Raw genomic sequence first — 23,891 nt, 5'->3', positions numbered from 1 at the left:
TTGTTGGACCCATCCACCACCCCTCCCACTCACCCTACTCTGACTGGCTGTGTGTCATGCCAATGTGAAAGGACGGCTTTTTTGGTTGGTGTCTGACGCCGGAAGTCACTGACCAAGCACCAGTATTCCACGATTGCAGAGTGAAACTTGGGTGGGTTGTATGTGGAACTTACCCACAGTCAGTGTATTACTACAGTAGGTGGTGGTCAGCATGCTCCGAGTACTGCCATGGAGACTTGCCTTTATTGAAGAAAAGCCGCTAACAAAGTTCTGCTAATTCAGTGGTAAGCACATTTCATTTCATTTTTCACAATAATAGTCCCCATGTTATTTTGTTATGTAAAAACTTTTATTGTGAAGCAGCAAAATAAGGAAATGTTGAGTTTTCGAGCAGCAACTTCACACAACTTCTAACACGGCTGATAGCGAACATGAAACATCAAAATAAAGCAGATATCTGCAGTAAAAACAGGACGCAGGAGAGAAACTAAACTCCAAACACAGAGATTCAGTTAGAAGCTACAGACGTACTGAGAGCTGAACACACAGAGACTTTTAAAAACGCCTTTCTCTCTGGTCTCCTGCAGACAGAGGGGAGGAGAGTCTTACAGCACGCATGGCTTGTTTGACGTTGAGAAGCGGTGTTGTCGGGGGTTTGCTGTAGTCGGGGAGACGTCACCACTACCCGCTTGAGGGTGGGTGGCCTGACTTTTGGACCTACTCAGGAGAAAGTCCATCCCTGGCTCAGCTTGGTGTGGCACGGCACATCTAAACTGATAATGAAAATGCAAATCACCACAGCATGGCTTGACTCAGCGCGACCAAAAGTGACAGTGGAAAATGCGTATAACAAGTACGTCATACAACCCCACTTCAAACTATCCCTTTAATACATCCATGCTATGTGCCCAGTGAGCCACTGTCAGAGGCCATTCTCCTTCATACATGCACAGTGTAAACCCTTAAAACCAACCTGGCTCCTCTCAGTTGTGAGCAGTTACTGTGCTCTCATACTTGACTCTCTGTAGAGTTAACTTCTCCACACCTGTACAGAACAACATGTCTCAGGATTTCTAGAAGACAGTGTTCTCTTGTTCACCACCTACTGTTTTGTGTCTATTCTCGGCCACTCTTTATCAGTGTTGTCACAGCACATCATGCAGTAACTTGGCTTTCCCACACTTATGGTACAATGGTGCACGATCTTTCTTCTCTCCTTTGTCTCTGTCTTACTCGCCTGAGGCGGCTGACGAGAGCTGGAAAAATAGGCAAGATTAAAAAAACAGATGAAGAGAAGTTGTCTGAAGGGATTATAAAGAGGGGAGCACATTTTCTTTGTGTCCTGGCTTTATAGACCTCTGCATCTTAACGTATTAGCATCTATTCTCATATTACTGCTGCCAAGTTACACAGTTGGGTTCACTGAATTTGTTTAAGAAATATATTTTAAAAAAAACAGCCTCACTTGGTTGCTTATGAGATACAGAACAGCCTCATGCAGCCTTTCCTGCCTGGGCTTTGATGTTGCTGTTTTTGAATAAGACCTCTGCTTCATTCCTCCGTCTTAAAGTCACAGAGCAGATGTTGTGTTGTCGGCACGTAAGGGAATATTTGTTGTTTACCTCCTCCTGAATGACAAAAATAAACCTGCCCCTCCCTCCTCTGCTCCACTGGCATCTCTGAGAAACAGCTTCTTTCTGCAGCAACACACAAGATCACAGCGAGGATACTTGTAAGGGAGCAGGGGGCGAGATGGGAGGTTTCTGAAAGATCCGTATTGCATTACTATTCATCATTTATACGGGAGGGAGAGGAGATAGAGAGGAGAGGGTGAGCCCTGCTGCTTCAGAGGGTAGTTGACTGTTTAGTGTATCTGCAGGGATAAAGCCAGCTTGAGCTCTCTGGCTTCATTGTCTACTTACAGGGAATTTACCCTCATCCCTGGGGACACAGAGGATAGCAATTAGAGGCAGGGAACCCACAGTATAGCCCCTGTTGTGCTACTGGAAAAAAGAACACATAAAACAGTGACACACATTAGTGACTGTGATATAAACAGAGGCTTTGGCTGAGAAGCTATAAGCATGTACAGGATTTGATGTTGCAGTTCTTCGCACTACAGTCTGACGTCAGCATTCACGCAGGAGCACTGTTTGGATGTTTAAAGAATAATGCATAAATTAGCATTTCACTATCAAAGTGCCGGGATCTCCTCCAGCCCTGCTTGGGGATTCATGAGGAAATACATTTCTTGTTGTCTACTGAACAAGTGTAGCATAAAACGGATTTCCATCCACAGCATACTGGGATAGCGTATACTGTACAGTCAATCAGTCCATCTGTTCACTACTTTGTTCCAGACTGAAATATCTCCATAATTATTGGATGGTGTGTCATTTTTGCATTAACATTTACGAATCTCAGATGATGAATCATAATGACTTTCATTAAGTTTTCCTAGCTTCACCATGGGTTTGGCAGTTTTAGTTTTTATCTTGAGATCCGTAGAAGATGATTCACATCATGACTTTGGTGGCCCTCCTGGTGCAGCGAGCCCTGGGTTCCTCCTGATGCAGAGGACCCTGGGTTCCTCCTGGTGCAGAGGGCCCTGGGTTCCTCCTGGTGCAGAGGGCCCTGGGTTCCTCCTGGTGCAGCGAGCCCTGGGTTCCTCCTGGTGCAGTGGGCCCTGGGTTCCTCCTGGTGCAGCGAGCCCTGGGTTCCTCCTGGTGCAGAGGGCCCTGGGTTCCTCCTGGTGCAGAGGGCCCTGGGTTCCTCCTGATGCAGAGGACCCTGGGTTCCTCCTGGTGCAGAGGGCCCTGGGTTCCTCCTGGTGCAGAGGGCCCTGGGTTCCTCCTGGTGCAGAGGGCCCGGAGTTCCTCCTGATGCAGAGGGCCCTGGGTTCCTCTTGGTACAGAGGGCCCTGGGTTCCTCTTGGTGCAGTGGGCCCTGGGTTCCTCTTGGTGCAGTGGGCCCTGGGTTCCTCCTGGTGCAGTGGGCCCTGGGTTCCTCTTGGTGCAGTGGGCCCTGGGTTCCTCCTGGTGCAGTGGGCCCTGGGTTCCTCTTGGTGCAGAGGGCCCTGGGTTCCTCCTGGTGCAGAGGGCCCTGGGTTCCTCCTGGTGCAGAGGGCCCTGGGTTCCTCTTGGTACAGAGGACCCTGGGTTCCTCTTGGTACAGAGGGCCCTGGGTTCCTCCTGGTGCAGTGGGCCCTGGGTTCCTCTTGGTGCAGAGGGCCCTGGGTTCCTCCTGGTGCAGTGGGCCCTGGGTTCCTCCTGGTGCAGAGGGCCCTGGGTTCCTCTTGGTGCAGAGGGCCCTGGGTTCCTCTTGGTGCAGAGGGCCCTGGGTTCCTCCTGGTGCAGTGGGCCCTGGGTTCCTCTTGGTGCAGTGGGCCCTGGGTTCCTCCAGGTGCAGAGGGCCCTGGGTTCCTCCAGGTGCAGTGGGCCCTGGGTTCCTCTTGGTGCAGAGGGCCCTGGGTTCCTCCAGGTGCAGAGGGCCCTGGGTTCTTCCTGATGCAGAGGGCCCTGGGTTCCTCCTGGTGCAGAGGGCCCTGGGTTCCACCTGGTGCAGAGGGCCCTGGGTTCCTCCTGGTGCAGAGGGCCCTGGGTTCCTCCTGGTGCAGAGGGCCCTGGGTTCCTCCAGGTGCAGAGGGCCCTGGGTTCCTCCTGGTGCAGAGGGCCCTGGGTTCCTCCTGGTGCAGAGGGCCCTGGGTTCCTCCTGGTGCAGAGGGCCCTGGGTTCCTCCTGGTGCAGAGGGCCCTGGGTTCCTCCTGGTGCAGTGGGCCCTGGGTTCCTCCTGGTGCAGAGGGCCCTGGGTTCCTCCTGGTGCAGAGGGCCCTGGGTTCCTCCTGGTGCAGTGGGCCCTGGGTTCCTCCTGGTGCAGAGGGCCCTGGGTTCCTCCTGGTGCAGAGGGCCCTGGGTTCCTCCCAGTGCAGAGGGCCCTGGGTTCCTCCTGGTGCAGAGGGCCCTGGGTTCCTCCCGGTGCAGAGGGCCCTGGGTTCCTCCCGGTGCAGAGGGCCCTGGGTTCCTCCTGGTGCAGTGGGCCCTGGGTTCCTCCTGGTGCAGAGGGCTCTGGGTTCCTCCTGGTGCAGTGGGCCCTGGGTTCCTCCTGGTGCAGAGGGCCCTGGGTTCCTCCTGGTGCAGAGGGCCCTGGGTTCCTCCAGGTGTGTTGGCACTTCCTGGTCTCTGAGTTTCCTTGTCACTTAACCGTTGCTACAAATGCAGCGCCAGTTAAAATAGAAATGCTCCGTCAACATGTGTTAATTCTTAATAATTTATCAGGTAAAGGTCGGGGTCCTGATAGGATGCTGTCTGGGTCTGCACCTGGGAAATGGAGAGGGATTGCAGGTTGACAAAGGGGGAGGCATTTAGGTCATAAAATTGCCCACTGACCGCAGCAACCCATGCATAGGCCTCTACGTTGGTGATGTCTGGACACACAAATCCGATCTGATCACTTGCAAATAACAGCGCAGACAGTCTGTCCTTAAGATCTGATTTAAGAAACAAATCTGATTTTCCTGCCTTCTGAACGCAGCCTGAGACATTAGTCAGGAAGCACTGTTTATAATCCAGCATGTAAATGTTATGAGGTTGTGTTTGTGAAGGCTGCCTCATCCATTAGGTTGAGTTTTTGTTTTTCATTAGGCCCATAACAAAGCCAGTCATATCCATACCTGCTCTCACCACCAGTGTTTGTTATAATCATATTGCATCTCTCTTTAGAGCACTAATGAATTACTGCTACTGAAGTCAATAATCACATTACAGTCACTATCCTACTGGGCTGAAACTCATCAGACATGCCGACAACAGTGACTTCAACGTGTGCAGACCTGCGCTGACTCTGAGGAGGAACAGGTTGTCTGACAAATGATTTGAGGATCTCTATTTTTATTTATTTTATTTACTTGACAAATTTGAGACAGATGCATGAGACATTTCTTCAAAAGTAAAAAACAAAGTAGATGCAATGCATACAGGTTTCAAACCCCAAACCCCTGTCCCTGGTTAGGCTTTTATAATAATTATTATTATTAGCATTATTATTATTATTAGGGTCACTATTGTAATCCTAGGTATTCTTCTTCTTCTTCTTCCGAGGAAATCGTACTTTCCATGGGTGAAACCTCACCAAACTTTGCACAAAGGTCCAGTCTCATGCCAGATATCCTCAGCTGTAAACTCAAGCCAATAGTCCTGATGGTGGCACTACAGCAAGCGTCTAAAGTTCAAAACTTTGGAAATTCATAACAAATCAACCATACGTGCTACAACTTCACACCTTTCATCAAAATGTAGCCCCAATACTGAAGAAACTTTTGTACATTTAAACCTATTAAAAATTATGAAGTTCATCACTGTTTTTTTTTTTCAAAAACTGTAAAACTTCTTAAACCTATCTCCTCCCACAATTTTTGCTCAATTGACACCAAACTTGCTACAGAGCATCTTCAGACTGTCCTACACAAATTATGTTTCTCAGATTTTTGATTTATCAAAAATTGAGCCTACAGTGCATCAAAATGTTTGACTGTAAATGGTACTGTAAACATATACATGCAAATTCTTGCTAAATAAATCTTCAGTGTTCATGAAAAAATGTCAAAATTCTAGAGTCATGGTAGATGATGTGTGGCAGATTTCAGAATTTTATCTCAAAAACTGAATTTTTGACAGCATTTTGAATTTTGCTCTAATGTGAACAATTGGACTCAATGTAAAAATGGCAATTTTAAACATCAGTTTTTCACTTATGGAGCATATCAATCATTGTTACAAACAAATTACCAACATCTCCATGCTGTCTAGATGCAATATGTGGATTTTCAGATTTTTGTCTTAATAACTGAATTTTTTACAGTGGTTTGAAATCTGCTTTTCCATGCATGGACGGCTGCTAAACCTGCACGTCTGGCTTAGTCAATTTGTGAAGCTACATATGAATTGTCACTGACTAATTAGCTCAGCGAGATAGAAATTGATCCTTAGTCTCAGAGGTTGTGAGTTCAAACCTCAGCTGATGCAAAAGGCAGATTGTGTTGCTAAATTCCTAAATGTCTTCCAGTTCTTCTGCTTGTTGCTCAGAATTGCCTAAAAATGCCCGGACCCGACCCATCACTGCGCAGCAGCTATAATTATTATTATTATATTTTAATTATTATACCCCTACTTTAGTGATAAACATGTCAAATAAGCTGGACCAGTCTACTATACAGCCATGGTTTGGTGAGCAGGTTACTCCAGTGAGTTTGTTTAGTGTGTTTGGCCCATTAAACGCAGTTCATAAGTCATTTAAACATGTTTTTCCCCCTTTTAAGTATGTCATCATCTAATAGTGTTAGGAAAACCAATCCTCAGTACCTCCCAAAAACATCGGTATTTAAAACTCTTCTAAAAGTGAAACTTATCTATGCTCTCTTCAGAGCAGGACTCCAATACTAAGGTTTTTTTTTTTAAGCAAAAACGCATGTGTTTAGGAAGTACTGACTGGATAAATGACACTTGGATTTTGCTGTGCAAGTTGTGGGAGTGTTTGGCTTGTTACTCTAAAAATGTAATATTTTACTCATTACTTGTTACTCTTTTCAAAAGTAATAATAGTATGTTACTTATTACTCCCTCCAACAGTAATTCGTTACACTACTCGTTATACTTCTTTTTTGTTACACCCCATAAAACTGGTACTTGTGTATCTCTCCAAAATTCAGATGTGTGCCTCAGCCTCTGTATGAATGTCAGCTGGTAATCACTGGTAAGTGTGACGAAGGCGAAATAGCGTGCAAATGATTTTTTTTTTTTTTTTTTTTTTTTTAACTGGGGGTCAGTTGGCTGTGGCTGGTATTTCCCCAAGGCTCTGTCTGAAAGATGGAGAGTCACTTGTGGAGCAACATTTCATCCACAGCATATCCAATCATAAGCTTTATTAGTTTTTTGCAACCTGCAGCTTTGCATGAGTAAAATCCAGTTTTGGTTGTTTAGCCAGTGCAGAGCTACAGCTGACTTTTGTGGCTGAGGAAGACCCACCTGTGGTGGGGTGTATTTCCTGGAGCTTCATGTTGTTGTGCTGTTGGCCGTAGTAGCCGAGGTGTTCCAGACTGGAGATTTGTTTTTCGCAGTGGAAAGAGTTGTAGGATAAGTTTTAAGGGACTGCTGATACCACAACATATGATACAGCAAGTGTGAAACTGCAGCTGGGTTTTTGTCTGGTTTTAGGGTGCCAGACCTGAGGCATGAGTGCCCGTTATTGCTGTCACAGAGATAATCGAAGGAGAGAGCAGCAGGGAGAGTCCTGGGAATAAAAGGTTGCAGCAGAGGTAACGTGCAACCTGTGAAGGCTGCAAAACACTCCGTGGTCTTTGTTGGTTGCTAAACTGCATTCCCTGAGCCAGTTTGTACAATAGGCCTACTGATCATCATTGTCATAGGCCTAATGTGATTCTTGCATTACCCAACTGTAAAAATGTGTAGCCTATACACCTGATAAAAAATGTTTTGACATTTAGTCAACTAAAAAGTGCAAATATGGCTCTTTTGATAATAAAGGTTGCCGACCCCTGAGCTGGTGCAACCACAATGAGCTAGAAGGGTTCAAAGTTGACAGCTGTAGAAATTTGAAATACTACCAAACGTGGCTGATTCAACCCAGCATCTCTTAAACACAGACATTAAAAAATAACGGGAATCATAACTTGATTCATTTATACTTGAGCTGAATTCTGTTGTTCAACCCTCCCATTTCAGTTTTGTTGCACTTTTTGACCTTCAGCTGCCACAACCTTCCTTTTTTTATCCCATTTCATAAATTTGCAGCAGATCTGGTGTCTGTTGCTCCTGGTTATTGATTCTCCTCTCGATACCAGAGCTCCCTCTGCACAGATCTCTTGAATCATTTATTATCAGCTATGTCCCTTCTCAGGTCAGGGTAGAGGCAAGTCAGCCCTACTCTCTGGCCTCCACCATCTGTAGTACAAATTAAGCTGTAGCAATAAATTCTTAGACACATAGCCAGAGGAAGTGTAACAGATGTAGAGATCCTTGTGGTCGGACTTGACAATTGCTCCCAAAGGCGCGAGACAGGAGATCTGTTGGCATGTTATGCTGTTGGAGTAGAACACCATCATATAGCTGGGTTTTAATGTAATATAGAGACACTGATCTCTATTTATTTCTCCTTTGATTAGAGATGTTGGAGGTTTCTACTCAAAGTCATTTGTGATGAAACATTTCTCATTGTTTTTGATATAGACTTTATTTTTTAGAACAGTCTGAGTTGCCACGTTTGAGACTGTCATTGTGTCTTGTTTCTTTGTTGGATATTTATATTTTTCATGCTGCTCGTTATTTTCATTCACATCATGAAGTGAAGGAGAGAGAGGTTCTCAAATTATTTATTGTCTGATCCATGTTACTCGAACAAACAGCTCGTACTCTGGAGACAGTCTGCGGGGGATGAAACATTAAATTGATGTACTGATTCAATAATGTCAGGAATGCAGGGACGGTGAGCAGGAATAGGATACTGAGCATTCTGACGCATGTGTTTCCCTAACATGCTAATATTTTCCTACACAATAAATCTCAGGTGACAATATAGACAAAAAAACCAACCTGAAATTAAGGAATTAAAACTGATAGACAAGTCAAGCTAACTCTCATGCAGAAGCAGTTGGGTTCATTTTAGGTGACCTCTACCAGTTTTCAGAGATCAAAGTGTACCAGTCAGACATTTAGGATGATCCTGCTCCGTGCTGACCTATTGCATTACCAAAGGCATAATGAGAACGCAGACTATCAAAGCCTCGGGTCGCTCACACTGTAGCCTGGCACATCTGCAGGTATCTGATATGTTTGTTTTATGAAAACCACACAGACGTCTAGATCATGTAGTGCTGGCCTTTATCGCCTCTTGCAGTGAGATCTACACAAGCTGAGAATCAGAGCAGCCATAAAAACACAAACACTAGACCATTTTAAATTAAAAAAAGCCACAAAATGTCTCTTGTGCATGCATTTTTTACATCTGTTCCTTCACTACTTTTAATTATCTTAATTATGTTTGTAGTGGCATCAGTGAAAAAAAACCCTCTTCTCTGTTGGAGTCAAACCCATCATGCATTGGGTAGGAGGCAGGGAAACAAGAAGAAGTCATTTTTTACTTTTTCTTCAGACAGAGGCAGGCATATCACTGCTTGCTGGTGACTTGATTTTGCAGCTGTGATGGTTGTCACAGGCAGATTTAATCAGCTGTAGCTACCTAGTTAAGCTAATGTTGAGTTGGTTGACGCTTCAGTGTTTCCAACAGAATTTAAAGAAAATGTCCAGCAGAGGCGTTTATTGCATTGCATGAACGTCTTGGTCCAAGGCTAAGGGTTTATCATAGGGTCAGTTTTGTTTATAACTGAATCTGACTGTGTGAATGTAAACTGAATCTCAGGGATGAACAACCTGTTTTTGTTTTCCTGCAAACCTCACATGAGCAGCACTCACCTTATGAAGGTCAAACGCCACTTCCAGTAAGAACAGCAGCCGCTGTGAACCCCTCAGGCTGGTTTAACAACACACAAGACTCAAATACCTTTTGTCAAGATTCTCACTTTGTTTTTTCCCCTTGGCTTCTCCTCAGCCTTCAACACCCCACAGGTACACAAAGTGGTCAAAGTATTGCTGTGCAGTATCTTGCTGCAGCACCATAAAGATCACAGGTTCCTCAGTCGGAGCTGTCAGAAAATAACAGTCAACAATATCGTCTGTGATCTTCGGACGCTGGCAAGGCTGTAAGCTCTCAGCCCTGATGCTCTCCAGCAAGCTGTTGATGGATGGCAGGAGGTTCAATGTCGAGTTTGTCATAAAGGAAGTACTGCCCTATCTTTACACATAATACTGGGGGCACAGACAAGTTTAATTGGATCTCTCTCAGCCCTCATGTCCTATCATCTCTACTATCATAAAGGCATAACATTTATTCTTGAAGGCCAGTTGTCTAAGATTTTATTATAGTGCAACATGTTCTCATCCCAAGTCATCACATATCGCTGCTTTGTCAGAGGACTTTCAAGGCTACATATTACATGCTGGGTATCCTCCTGTGTCTGCTGTTAATGTTCCAGGACTCTGCAACCAATGCGGGGATGTCTCAAAGAGCGTCATGGTTTGGCCTGTTAAAGTGAACACCGGGCTCCCTGGTGAAAGTCTGGGGTTTGTTGGACCCATCCACCACCTGTCCAGCCCACCCTATAGAGACTTTCCTTACATTACGTCATCACGGAAGCATGTGAAACTAACGCCTGCTGTCCAGCCATGTACCGTACCACCTGGACAGGTATCATTTGGCTGTGTTATATACTGATCCGCATATAATACTGCGGCAAGAGGTGCTGTGGCCAACTGGCAGCGTATCATTATTCCCCGAAAGATTCCATCCAGTCGCCTTACAAACTGACGCCGCCTGGCAGCTTATCAAACCACTGTGAATGGTGGCTTTTGGCATCTGACACCAAAATCACTGACAAAGCTGTGGTATTTGGCAACTTTGGATATTGTAAAGTTGTTCTTGAGCTTCCGATCACATGCACCTCCTCAGCAGATCAATTTCAAGGACTTCTTATTCGAGTTGGCTTGAACTTGATATTGAGATATCATTCTTAGAAACAAACTTGTGGTGAGATTGTTGGTTTATTGTGCACATTACCTGTTGATCCTGAATGAGAAAATAAATCATGCAAGTTGTTTTAACTTCTTTTTGGTGCTGCCTTCATTGGGCACTGAATGCCATCATTAACTAACGTCTACATGTTTGTGGGGCACCCCTGTGTACCCACCTCGCACTTTCCACCTCGCTGTCTCCCAGTGTTTCTTCTCAGTCCATTCTGTCAACTATGTAAAGGCAAAAATGCCCCAAAATACTCATCTTTAAAAAAGTATAAATAATTTCGGGATCTGTCTGCAGCTGCTCCCATCCTCACAAACACATCCTCGAGTTTGCCAGACGTCCCTCTAGACTTGGCTCGGACCAAAAACCTGCCATAACACATTACATCCACAGCTGTGACACTTCCTGTTTTGAACTCAGTGTCTGGAATGCCACACTGCTGTCATATGGGAATAACATCAACTTGACAGGTCTAACACTTTTTAAGTGTACACATGTTCAGGCTCATTAGAAGCTGTTAAGATATGACAGTATGACTCAGCTGATGTAAAGGACATAGGCTGCCCTTTGTTGGCCTCTTCACGTGTGAATCAGTGAGGCAGTGGCATCCAAATAGAGACCCTTATCATAATTCTGTTGTTTATGCAAATAAACAACACAACTAAATGAGCACCAAAGACGAATTCAAGCATTTTCAAGATTATTTTAACTTGCTCTGGGACTGCCTGTGATGCCGGGAATCAGCACACCTGGGGCCCTGCCCCTGCCTGCCGCCTGGCATGCAATGCACTTGACCCTGATTTCTGTCCCTGTGGGTGGTGGACTCACAGGGCGGCAGGTGTCCTCATACCCGGCGAGGTACTCAAAGTCCAAATATGCCAAGCCATCAAAGTCATCTTGAATCACTCTTAGTGTGGAAGACAAAGCTCTCGATTCACTGGTCCATCTACGTCCTAACCCTCATCTGTGGTCATGAGATTTGGGTAGTGACTGAAAGAATGAGATCGTGGATACAAAATGAGTTTTCACTGTGGGGTGTCTGGGCTTAGCCTTAGAGAGAAGGTGAGGAGCTCAGACATCAGGAGGGTATGGCAAGCCGTTTTAACATTTAATCACTAAGTTTGACTATCCGGAATTACCATTATAGATATCTATAACGTCATTTTGACTAGTAGTAATGTCTTTGTGACTAGTATGAATTTTAATTTAAGATATCTACAACGTCATTTTGACTAGTCATAATTCAGTTGCGGATATCTACAACATCATTTTGACTAGTCGTCATTTTGACTAGTCATAATTCAGTTACGGATATCTACAATGTCATTTTGACTAGTCGTCATTTTGACTAGTCATAATTCAGTTACGGATATCTACAACATCATTTTGACTAGTCGTCATTTTGACTAGTCATAATTCAGTTGCGGATATCTATAACATCATTTTGACTAGTCATAATTCAGTTACAGATATCTACAACGTCATTTTGACTAGTCATAATTCAGTTACAGATATCTACAACGTCATTTTGACTAGTCATAATTCAGTTGCGGATATCTACAACGTCATTTTGACTAGTCATAATTCAGTTGCGGATATCTATAACATCATTTTGACTAGTCATAATTCAGTTACAGATATCTACAATGTCATTTTGACTAGTCATAATTCAGTTGCGGATATCTACAACGTCATTTTGACTATCTGAAACTCAATTCAAGATATCTAGAAAGGACCATGTAGATATCTTCAATTGATGATAATTAAAGATATCTTGAACTCGAATTATGACTAGTCAAAATTAAATTGTAGATATCTCAAACTGGAATTACAGATATCCACAATTCAGTTGCAGATATCCGCAACTACATTGGAGATATCTGTAATGACAAACCCCATACACATGAATGGCAAAAATAGTTTGAATCTTACTAGTCAAAACTGAATTACAGATATCTGTAACTGTAGTTTTGACTAGGCAAAATCTAATTACAGATATCTTGAATAAGAGTTTTGACTAGGCAAAATTATGTTGCAGATATCAGTAATGAATAGCGATTAAATATTAAAACGACTTGCCATAGGAGGGAGCTTGGAGTAGAGCCGCTGCTCCTTCGTGTCAAAAGGGGCCAGTTGAAGTGGATCGGGCATCTGATCAGGATCCTCCTGGGCGCCTCCTGTTAGAGGTGTTCCGGGCACATCTAACAGGTAGGAGGCCCCGGGGCAGACCCTGAAAATGCTGGAGGGATTATGTATCTCATCTGGCCAAGGAACACCATGGGGTCCCCCAGGAGGAGCTGGAACGCATCGGAGAGGGACATCTGGGATGTTTTGCTTGACCCACTGCCCCCATGACATGGCCCCGGATAAGTGGATGGAAATGGATGGACGGATGGATGGATAGCTCTGGGACTGAGGAAGACTTAATTATTCCTAAATAACAACAGGTATTTCCTTTTTATGTATCTATTTACGATGTCATAGTCACGTGAAAACACATTTAAAGTATAATTATATACCTTTTGTCTTCAGTAACTGAATGAACTGTTTGTCACTTCTGCATTGGCTTCATTTTTTAGGGTTGCCACTTGGTAGAGGGCTATTTTTGCTACAATTCTGCATAAGTGTTGACATGTGGTTAGCTAGCATTAGTTTACAGTAGAAAATCAGAGACTGTTTTATTGGAAGAGGATAAGCCAGTGCTAAGAGATGTCTGCAACATAGCCTACATAGCTGAAATTGTTTGAAGGGCAATGAATGTGAAACTACAGGTTTAATATGTTTTGCAGTGCACAAACATCAGAAATAATTATCCTTTTAACATGTTTATTTAATTATGACAAAATGTATATGCATCACCTATGCATACATATGACTGCTCAATGTTTCACTTTATTTCTTTGTTTTTGTCAAGGCGTTTTAAATCTAAGACGTAGGACCACCAGAGCTCACACCAGCCTGATATATTTGTAAGTGACTGGCCCAGCGGCATGCAGAAAGGTGCCTTTCTCTTTTCAACTTGCAGTTAGCAATAACCTGACCACAGAAAATCAATTCAGGAAACAGACTGACCAATTTCAAATTCCCATAAAGCCGTGAGTCACTCTTTCTAACAAAGAGTCTGCCAGTTTTAATTCCAACCAAACCCTTTAGCAGCTGATTTCCCACATTAGTCCCTCCTTTCGGGCTCGAGATATGATTGATTGAAATCCACTTTCATACTCAGTGTTTGTGGGTAATTTTTCAAAGCTTTTGTTTTGGTTTATCCAGGCCTGCACCTTCTCTGTGATGCTGAGCGATGATGAATCGCTCCTTTAATTGCCGGTTAAACTGGGCCTGAGCCTAGTGGTTGCTGAGTGCCCAGAGAGAGACAGGAAGCAGCATTAAGACTGCGGCTGTCTGCAGCATCCATCTGTGACATCCAGTGGGTTAGAGAGGGAGGGAGGAAGCGAGCGAGAGAGAGAGAGAGAGAGAGGGGCATCTGGAAGTGCAGCCAGAATGACTCATAGGTCAGATTTGCGTGAGTGAATGAGAAAGTGTGTGTGTGTTTGTGTGTGTACCTGTGTGTGCATGTGGCTGCATTTGCACATTATGCAAAGTTGTGCCTCGGTGTTAATTTGTTTCTGAGGGAGCAGAAAGCATTCAGGTCCCTCCGCCCGCCACTCTGTCGTCAGTGCGTGAATCATTCACTGACTGCAGTTTTACAACACTGATTTTAGAAAAAATGCATCAAAGTGATATTTGTTTGATGGAACATTTACTTCCTACAACACGTGCATTTTTAGTGTCAGTCTGTCTCCTTTTGCTTCATTCATGCTCGTATCACAAATATTTTACGCACAGGCTGAGACAGCAGACTTCACTGTAATGCTCAGTGATGTTTCAACAGGAAATGTAGCTATTTAGAGGAGACCTTATGAAACCATCTCCGGTATTACTAACCACCCTGATTACTCTGAATTACTGCCAGGACTGTATTTACAAGAGTCCAATAGTAAAGGTTAGGACAGGAGCAAAGATCAAAATAGATCCTTGTTCCATGTGCTACAGTGAGCAATACTGAGCAGGGACCAGATTCATTCCTTTACGATGGACTCCGTGTTCCCGATATTCACAACAGACATTCTGTTCTTTTAAAGCAGCTATAATCAAGATTTTTCTAATTACAGTGGCTCAGATGACTGTTTGATGTGAAAGGAGGTCTTTGATATTGGCTTACCAAAATAAATTGTCACCAGACTCTGCAGTTTATGTCAACTCTATGGAGTGTTTCAGCATCCGTCAGCTGAATGTTTTGGTTTCACAGCCTACAGCTTTCCTGTTTTGGCTCAGTCTCATGTTTTCAGTGAAAAGCTGTGCACTACCTGCCCAGCTCCAAACCACAGACAGTTAATGGTGAATATTTAGCAGCTAAAGAGACAGATTTTTCTCTCAGGAGATAGTGGGGACCCAATCTGGGAATGCATCTGCTATTGCTCTGACAATGATAAAGCCTCTGAAGGCAACAGCCAATTTTTCTGGTGTAACCAGCAGAGCCAAGACCCTCACTTCCTCCATGTTGCTAATTGTTTACAGTTTGATAGCATCATGAGACAGGTCCAGACAACATTTGGGCTAATCTCCCTAAACAGATATCTGCAAATTAATGCATATAAAATAGAAAAGGCTAACAAAAAGCTTAATCATCATTAGACGATAACCGATGGGCTCTAAGATTGTATTTCAACCAATGCATTCCACCTCTTTTGCTCTCAACACGATTGTTTACCTGCATGCGAAGAAAGCCAGCTTAAACTTGATTGATCAATACTAGTCCAACAACAAACAAAAACCAGAAAGACTCTGGTACCAAAACCTCAGCCCATTCGCACTCCCAACTCCTTAAATACTCTCTCTCTCTCTCTCTCTCTCAGATACCAATGTGCAGAGGCACCTTTTGCACGGGTATAATACCCACTGGGAGGCGGCTATTTGTGATACTGCCGGCAACAAATTCATCAAATATCACCGCTTTGTTGGTGGATGTTGATGTCAGACACCAACACACAGAGATATTCATCACAGCGGTATGATATGCACTGGGCAGGAGCTATTTTTGCCACTGCCAGTAACTACAGTGGTATAGAGAACAAGAAAGTCTGTATAGATGGTCAGGCAGGTAGGTGGATAGGATCAAACAAACACCAAACTTTCACCTGGGAACCCACTGTTCGTTTCACATGTGAAACTAAAAGTCAGTGGAGTTATTTTAATAATAAAGTGTGCCAGTAGCATGCTACACTAGCGATGTGTGACTTTATGTGAGTAACAGCTCTTATTTTAAGCCAAATTATGACATTTTTTTCTAAGTCTTTTGTTGCCTAAATTTAGAGAAAAAAAAACTGATGCCGGAGGGTACCTTGTGTATCATATGTTGACATCTAGGTCCACTGACAAAGCCAAGAGTTGGGATGAGAACGGGTTGGTTGCCCACAGATTCTGCATACATATACAGATATCTATAGACAGGTGTGGGGGCCAAAATGGAGCTAAAAAGAGAGTGAACACTGGACTTTGGCAGGTCACCAAGAACACATGGTAACTGTTTTCAAATAACTTCTCAACCTAACTTTACTAATAAGCACTAAACACAGAGGACTGGGAGTGTCATACGTTTTGCAGGTATTTGGTCATAAACGAAATAATGTATTTTGACCTGATGATGGCGCTAGATCAAAATCCAAGGGATCAGCAGTTTTTTAATTCCTCCTGAGGGGGACATGATTGTGTCTATCATATTTAATGGCATTTCATTAAATAGTTCTCGAGACCTTTTGCTATAACCCCAACTTTCAACCTCATGTCAGCACTAAAGGAAGAGTCAAGGCATCACCAAAGTTGGTGGGACTCATCCTCTCGGCCTTATGAAATGTCGTACCAAATCTCCAAGCTACCGTCAGTCTACCCAATAGTTGTTGAGTATTTCAGTCTGGACTGACTAAAATAATGAGATGAATTCAGTGCGTGATAGTTTCAGAGAGCTAAGGGAGAGTCATACAGGATGTCTGAGCTCTGACGTGCGTCATGACTGGTTGACTGCCTTGTTACTGAGCTGGGTGTATTTGCAGCTTGACAGAGCAGACATCAGCTGCACACACATCCAGCAGCACACATTCATTTTCGGCGACAGAGCAAGGTTGTTAATCTGAGAAAGTTGTAAGGCATTACCTCTTGGGACTGGCTTCCAATACAAGAGATCATTATAACTAAATTAGTAAAGTCTAAATAAAAATTGGCCACACTGAACAAATGATTGAAAATCAAAATCTGACTTTGATTTGAAAAAGACAAGCAAATACTTCACTCTTTGACAACCATGCAAGGGATGACTAAACTGTCCTCTCTCTCTTTCTGTCTCTCTAATCTTTCTCCTCAGGATGTTTGGACCAGTCAGGAAATCATTTAGCTAACAAAACACCCCAGGCGCACCAACAAATTAGTTCTTTCTTGGCTGTGAGAATCAGTATACGCACATCCGTTTCCTCTCCCTCGTCACACATCAGACGGCTGCCTGGCCCGAACTGTTGAAATACTCGGTTGATATCTCTCTTCATTAGCCGTTTCATCTTTTCATTTCATGTCTCCCCTACTGTGAACAGAGCTACTGCCAGAACCCACAGGCGTATTCACAAGGAGAGAAGGAATTCATTGTGGAAAGTGTCAAAACAACTGGATTATCTGAGGTGTGTTGACAGAGGTTCATTGTGGATTCAATTAGCTCCCCTGGCACTGGAGAATGAGAACTGAGACCCTGTACTTTTCGTGTCATGTCATGCTGATGCCCACACAAAGAGGTCGATTACTGGGAGAGAAAAATGACTGCAATTATATTGAGTCACTGGACAGAGAGAGAGGAGAGGAAGTAAAGGACAGTGAGGGGGAAAGTGCAAGAGGAGGGTGTGTTCTGTTAAACATATTACACATTGGTTTTACTGTTACACGTCATGTTAAACTCAGTTAAACGCTACACACACACACACCTGCTGATCTCATGTGTCATCTCCAGGCTCTCTTTTATCCTCCTCTAACAATGAATTCCACTTTGCTCAGGTGCACAGCTGGTATCCATGGAGACCAAAGATGGCTCATCTCCGGATGGACGCCCTCCAGAGGAGTGGCTAACATGTAATATCAATAGCTGTGACACTCATGGGAGGCATAAGACAAAGATGCGCTAATCACTTACACCCAGGACTAGATATCTTCACACTCTTAAACATGAAGTGTTTGTTTGTTTCACTGGGGAAACACACAAATGTGTCGCTTTTCAGCACAACTTAATGTTTATATCAGTGACTCATAATTAACCATAAAACCTGACACTTCACCTCTGCTTGTTCCAGCAGTCCAAGGTGCCATCAACGTATATTATGTAACATGTAGGACAAAAATAATGCTTTATATACTGTAAAGCAATTTTAAAAAAAATTAGGTGTCATGCTTGAACTGTTTTAAGCATTATGTAGAGATAGGTGGAGCGATTGCTTTTACAGTATTACTTCAAGATGATGCATATAAATTAGGGATGCACAGTATTGGATTTTTTGTCGATATCCGATATGCCAATATATATCAACTCATTTGGCCGATAACCAATACCAGTATCTATATATCCATATACAGTGTTGCGGTCAACGTGTTACAGTAACATATTACTGTTTTGTAGTAACAAAGTAATATAGCACGTTATCAACAGGATTTCGGGTAAAATTATAACATTTACAATGTCATGTAGTGCATTAACACCCGAAGTAGACGTTTATTGTTTTCATTTTTAATTTATCCACACAGCTTCAATTCCTTCAGTACGCCACCAGAAAAAACATCTCCCGAAGGTTGTTGTGTGTTGTCATGTCATTCATTATGTGTTACCTATAGAAGAGGGCCAGTGATCATGTGCGTTGTCATGTCCAGTGTGTTAAAACTTAGCCTGTTCTGCTTTTCCTTCCTAAGGCTGCCTGAAAGAAGCGGGGATAAGGAGCTGGCCTCCAGTTAGTTTTTTCCTCGTCCCAGTGATCGGCACATCTGGGTGATGTTAGTATATGTTGGATATGTTTCCATTTACATCTCCTACAACTGCAGAGCAACACCGGCACACAGTCCTGTTCTTATGCTTAACTTTCTCTGGTGTTGCTATAGCTGACCGGCACAACGGGAACCGGCAGGTGGGTCCTCCAGCCCTGGTGTATTAATTTGCACTCACTGTAGTGATTTACTGGCACGCCAATCCATGTGTTGTGCTTACCTCAATATTTGTTTACTGTGTTTCGTATTTATCCATATCTCATAATATCAGAATTTGATCCTCTGCCTGGCCTTCCATGTGTCCAAGGATATTCATTTATTTTAAAAGGTTGAGGCTATTTAATGGTTCTTTATCATCATACTTTAATACAAAGTGGTAACACTATATGTGGGTGTAAGAATGGATCAGACCTGCAGCACTGAATTTGAAATTAATCGTAATAAACTGGAGCTTCTGTACTTCGATTACCTGCATTGAAACAACATGACCCCATCCATCCATCCATCCATCCATCCATCATCCATTTAACATCAATATTAGTTCATCTGAGCTCACTTTGGTGAAAGTAATGCATTAGTAATGTAATGAGTGACTTATTACTCTACACAGAGTAACACTGTGGTGTAACTTATTACTTGTAGTTTAAAGTAACTACTAATATGTAATATAGTGCATTTTGAGAGTAACTTGACCAACACTGTAAATATATTATTTAGAATTATGCAACTTTCTTCCCTGAATCCTCTGACGGTTCTTTATCTGTTTGCTTGTACCTTGGTTTATCTGTATTTTATTATGTATTTTCATTTATGTGTAGTACTATTATTTCATTCTCAGATTTATCTGCATTTATTAAGAATGTTTCCTATAAATTTTGAAAAGCCCTAAGGAAACTAAAAATTCACAGCCTTTTCTTTTACTTTGTGGTGGTTTAATAAATGTGTGAAACAGAGTTTATTCAGTAGCGGTCAAGTTGAATGGATGGTAATTAGCCTCCAGCCTATCGCGGGGCGCAGAAGAAGAACAGGGTCAGACCTGGCAACCCTGAAGAGACGGTTAGCATGGAGGACAGCAGCTAACGGTAAGCAGGACAAAGTACTAAATATTTAGCCGACAAGAAGTGACTGTAAACACGGGAACATGCAGGGTGTAAGGCTTTTGTTCAGTGACTATGAATGATTAAAAAACCATTTTGACACAGTACCGTGCCGGAAGAACAACTGTGTGGACGGTTTAGCCTGCTAGCATCTAGCTAGCTACTTTAGCAGCGTTTAGCTAGCTTGCCGTTAGTTAGCTTAGCAGTTGAGTCGACGTCGGTCGGCGGGTCAAGAGAAGGTAACGCCACATCAGAAGTGCGGGACACATCCTGGATATTGTAGGTTTTTTGGCATCATTCTTTGGATTTAAAACATTTTTTAATGTGAAGGACCTTGTTAGGCAGCGGCTTCTGGATTTACCGTGGTCAGGACGCAATTGAATCGTTTTTCATCATTTTTGCAGAGACTTCAGTCAACAGCTTACAGCTGTAGACATTGAAGTGTAGCGTATGTAACTGAATAATTTCAAAAGGCTAGGACTTAAAATAAAATTGAATTCATTTAAATAGGCAAGCTTGATGTCTGAAAATTTGTGGAATATAATATTTTACATGTTTAGGTATAAACTTTCATTTGCTTTCAATTGTGTTTATTTGCACATCTAGCAGACACATCAACATCAGCATTAATAAGTCATTTTACTGACCACCAGACAATTCACTGTTTTACTCTAGTTCTGTTTTGGTCTCCTACAACTGTTAATAAAAAATAACTCTCTAGCTGCTAAATGTTCCACATGACTACCAGGTTGCTGCTGACTATTTCTGTTGGCAGTTTGATGGTGAGCAGGCGCTGCACGGTGCGTTTTAGGGCTTTTTTGCTGGATGTTGCTGCTAAGAAACATCACTGATAACTAAGGATGTTGAGAGAGGAGCAAAGCAGTTAAACCAGGCTGTAAAACCAGTACAGTCAGCTTACGGATGCTTAACGCTCCATTAAGCTAATTTAAGGGAGGCTGCAGAGTCGGGTGATCATTATCTGTGGGTTCATCACTACAAGCGACTCCTTTTACATCACACATCCTTTTGATCTAATGTTCAAATAAAATGTGTGCTTTGAAGAACATAATGTAAATATGAGGAACATGCAGTTACACTTTTGGCGGTGGTGTGAAAAGTTCCCTGACCTTGACCATTCAATAAAAATATATTCACTTATAGAAACAAGTCTCACAAGAGCCTTGACAATAGAAATGCCTCCATAACAATAAATGCCTCTTCGATGATGAATTAATGTGTTTTTAAGAGTAATCACATGTATTTAAATATGGGGTAGAGGTTATGTTAATAAAATCACTATATAAAGCCTGATGGCGTTAGGTGATCGTTTGGCAAGCAAAACTTGCACAAAAGCACTAAGAACAGCCCAGATGCAGATGACCCAGTGTTACGGGGTTAATATTCCCTCCACTTAGGTTTTAAAATGCACAAAATCCCCGTCCTGGTGATCGGCACATCTGGGTGATGTGTCCTCAGTCTCAGTCAGATCCACTCCTTGCTTCTCCACAGCTCCAGCCTCTCACCCAAATATGGTCACTTCTGGCTCCAAAAATCAAGATGGCGACGGCTGTAATGCAGAACTCGAGGCTTCAAAATAGGTGTCCAGAAACCAGTGGGTGACATCACAGTAGGTACGTCCATTATTTTTACAGACCATGGGCAAAATCTAGCAGCTGCTTGAATATTTTACCAACATTCGGCTGGTGGCCGGTGCCAATTTCCAACCCTGGATAAACTGGTATTCATTTAGTTTTTCTCCACAAAGGAAAGATATTCAAATAATCAAGTTACTAAAAGAGTTTGATGAACTTTTAAAAATGGTTTTCAGGATTTAATAATTATTCTGTGAACATAGACACAATGTGACTCATAAGATATATGTCGAATGTAGTACATCCTAATATGTTGACACCTCACGAGTCATTGCAGTTATGTAATAGTTACTGTAAAGCAGAAGCCTTGACACCTGGCTTTATCTTAAGTAAGCTTTTCTCTGGAAATGTCACGGTGCTGTTCAAACATAATGAGACAGAGAAATGCAGGGCAGTAGCCTATTGATAAGAGGCATTTCACAAAGGTTGCTATTGATGTGGAGATCCATTCTTGAATGTGTGTGTATGAGTGGTGGGGGTAACACACTCTTAAACTTTTTTTTTTGCATTGAGTGAAACTATCCTGTGATTTAGGGGGTGAAGGTGCCTGTTCTCATTAAAGGTGGAGAAGTACTGAATTCATTTGGGGATACTGGTGGATGGTTGAAAGGTAACTTTTAGTTTCCCCTGAACTGTTATGGGAATATAGTTGGAGGCTTTCTTTCTTGTTTGCAGAGGTCACTGTAGTCAGTAAACTCCTCAGGGGCCCGGTGGCGGAGGTGGATGAGATTGGTTCACAAATACTTGAAATTGTCAGGCGACTGCAGTCAACACGTTGTTCGGTGTTGTGTGGCTTTTGGGATCAATGTCATGGGATTTAAGTTTTTTCTTTATATTGCAAAGGCATTTAAATGTATTTTCTTAGGTGTTTTTGGAAGGTGCAGCAGTCATTTAGGGTGCCGTCACTGCAGCAATCCACTTATAACCTGTACGCTCACAGTATTGAAGTGATTCTCCATCCACAATCTCTCCTTTGAGTACCAAGCTTTTATCCATAGTACACTTCAAAGGTGACTTAAAAGGATTCTTTCACCCACAGAAAATGTTTTCTCATATACCCCTGGTGGTGTCTCGCCATGCTGATAAGGCCTTCTCTGATACTTCTTCCACCACCACAGTGCAATGGAGCTGAATGGAATTTAATTTATGGTGCTCAGCATGGAAAATAAAATTCAAAGAACTGGGAAGCAACATTTCTTTTAAAAAACAATGTCCGATTTGCTCTGGATAATCCCCAGTCCCTATTTTCAATGGTACCTTTTCTTTTGTATGAAGGTACATTTGTCATAAATCCACAGACCTAGCTGTGGAAGTAAAAAGAAGGATTTGCACTTTAAGCTGCACAAACAACTGAATGCTTCTGCTCAAAAGTTCAAATCTGTGGGGAAACTTTCAGTGTGCATCATATTTTTTTTTTTTTTTTTTTAAATATATTTTAGGAGTTGAGCGCATTAAGGTGAATGGTTTGTGGCACTTATGCTTTCATACTTTATGTTTGGTTCAGTTAAAACGCACTCAGGTCCGTTTGTGTGAAAGCTGTCAGTCAAACCCTGGTGCAGACAAACTGGACTCTGGTGAGGTTTGTTTCTGGTGTAAAAGAAAACGAACCAACCACAGGATTTTTTGACAGCAGATATGTGATTTGATAACAGCTAAACCAATAATAGATCCATCTACTGATAATAAAATCTATCTGCGATCTCATAACTGATCCTGATAAAGGCAACATATATCCCGTAACCTGTTTATGCTAATACATACATGTAACCATGGTAACACATATATGTGCGTCAGTGTGTTTTCCCTGATTCAAACGCTGTTCAAACTGCCAACATTGTATCTGATTCAGTGTACTCTGTCTGGTCATGAAGTCCATTAAAAAGTGTGTGTTATTGATCCCACAGTATTAAGCCCCGAATCATTACTGTACAAGACGCCTTCCTTTCATCCTGTGTCTATGTTAGTCGTTATTCATAACATGCAATCGATTTGCAGTCCAACAATAGCCTGCTAATCATGCTTACAATCAGTTATTTCTCGATGAGCTCTTTGTGAAACCAGAGAACATAAATATAAACACTTCAGAAGCATCATAGTGCTGCTGCATGAACTTCAGTCAGATGTTGATTTCCCCACGTGGGTCCTGATGATGCAGGGTGACAAACACCAAAACTGTCCAATCAATGAGTTACCTGTCTGTCAGTAGAACTTCGTGTTTACTCCGCTTGGTTCGTTTGCAAAAAGTCAGTGTGAACAGGAACTGAACCAAAACTAAAATGCAGCAATGTTTTCCCTCCAGTGCGACCAAATGAATCGATCAACAACAGGTGTGAAAATGACCTTGATCTCCAGTTGGGTATCATGAAACGGTTGCATAAGGAAAGGGCATAACGAGATGACATCAGTAACCAAGCAACAGTCAAACCTCAAACTG

General features: G+C 42.7%; 1 long non-coding RNA gene across 1 annotated transcript; it reads left to right on the top strand.

The window, feature by feature from the left end:
- Positions 1–19,742: 19,742 nt before the first annotated feature.
- On the top strand, positions 19,743–23,223 carry LOC125888728 (uncharacterized). Its single transcript, XR_007449361.1, has 3 exons — positions 19,743–19,790; positions 21,315–21,436; positions 22,497–23,223. It is a non-coding gene; the product is annotated as an uncharacterized LOC125888728 (long non-coding RNA).
- Positions 23,224–23,891: the final 668 nt, after the last annotated feature.

The sequence above is a fragment of the Epinephelus fuscoguttatus genome, linkage group LG5 (assembly GCF_011397635.1).
Source record: "Epinephelus fuscoguttatus linkage group LG5, E.fuscoguttatus.final_Chr_v1".
NCBI lineage: Eukaryota > Metazoa > Chordata > Actinopteri > Perciformes > Serranidae > Epinephelus > Epinephelus fuscoguttatus.
This window is presented reverse-complemented; position numbering and strand designations above follow the sequence as displayed.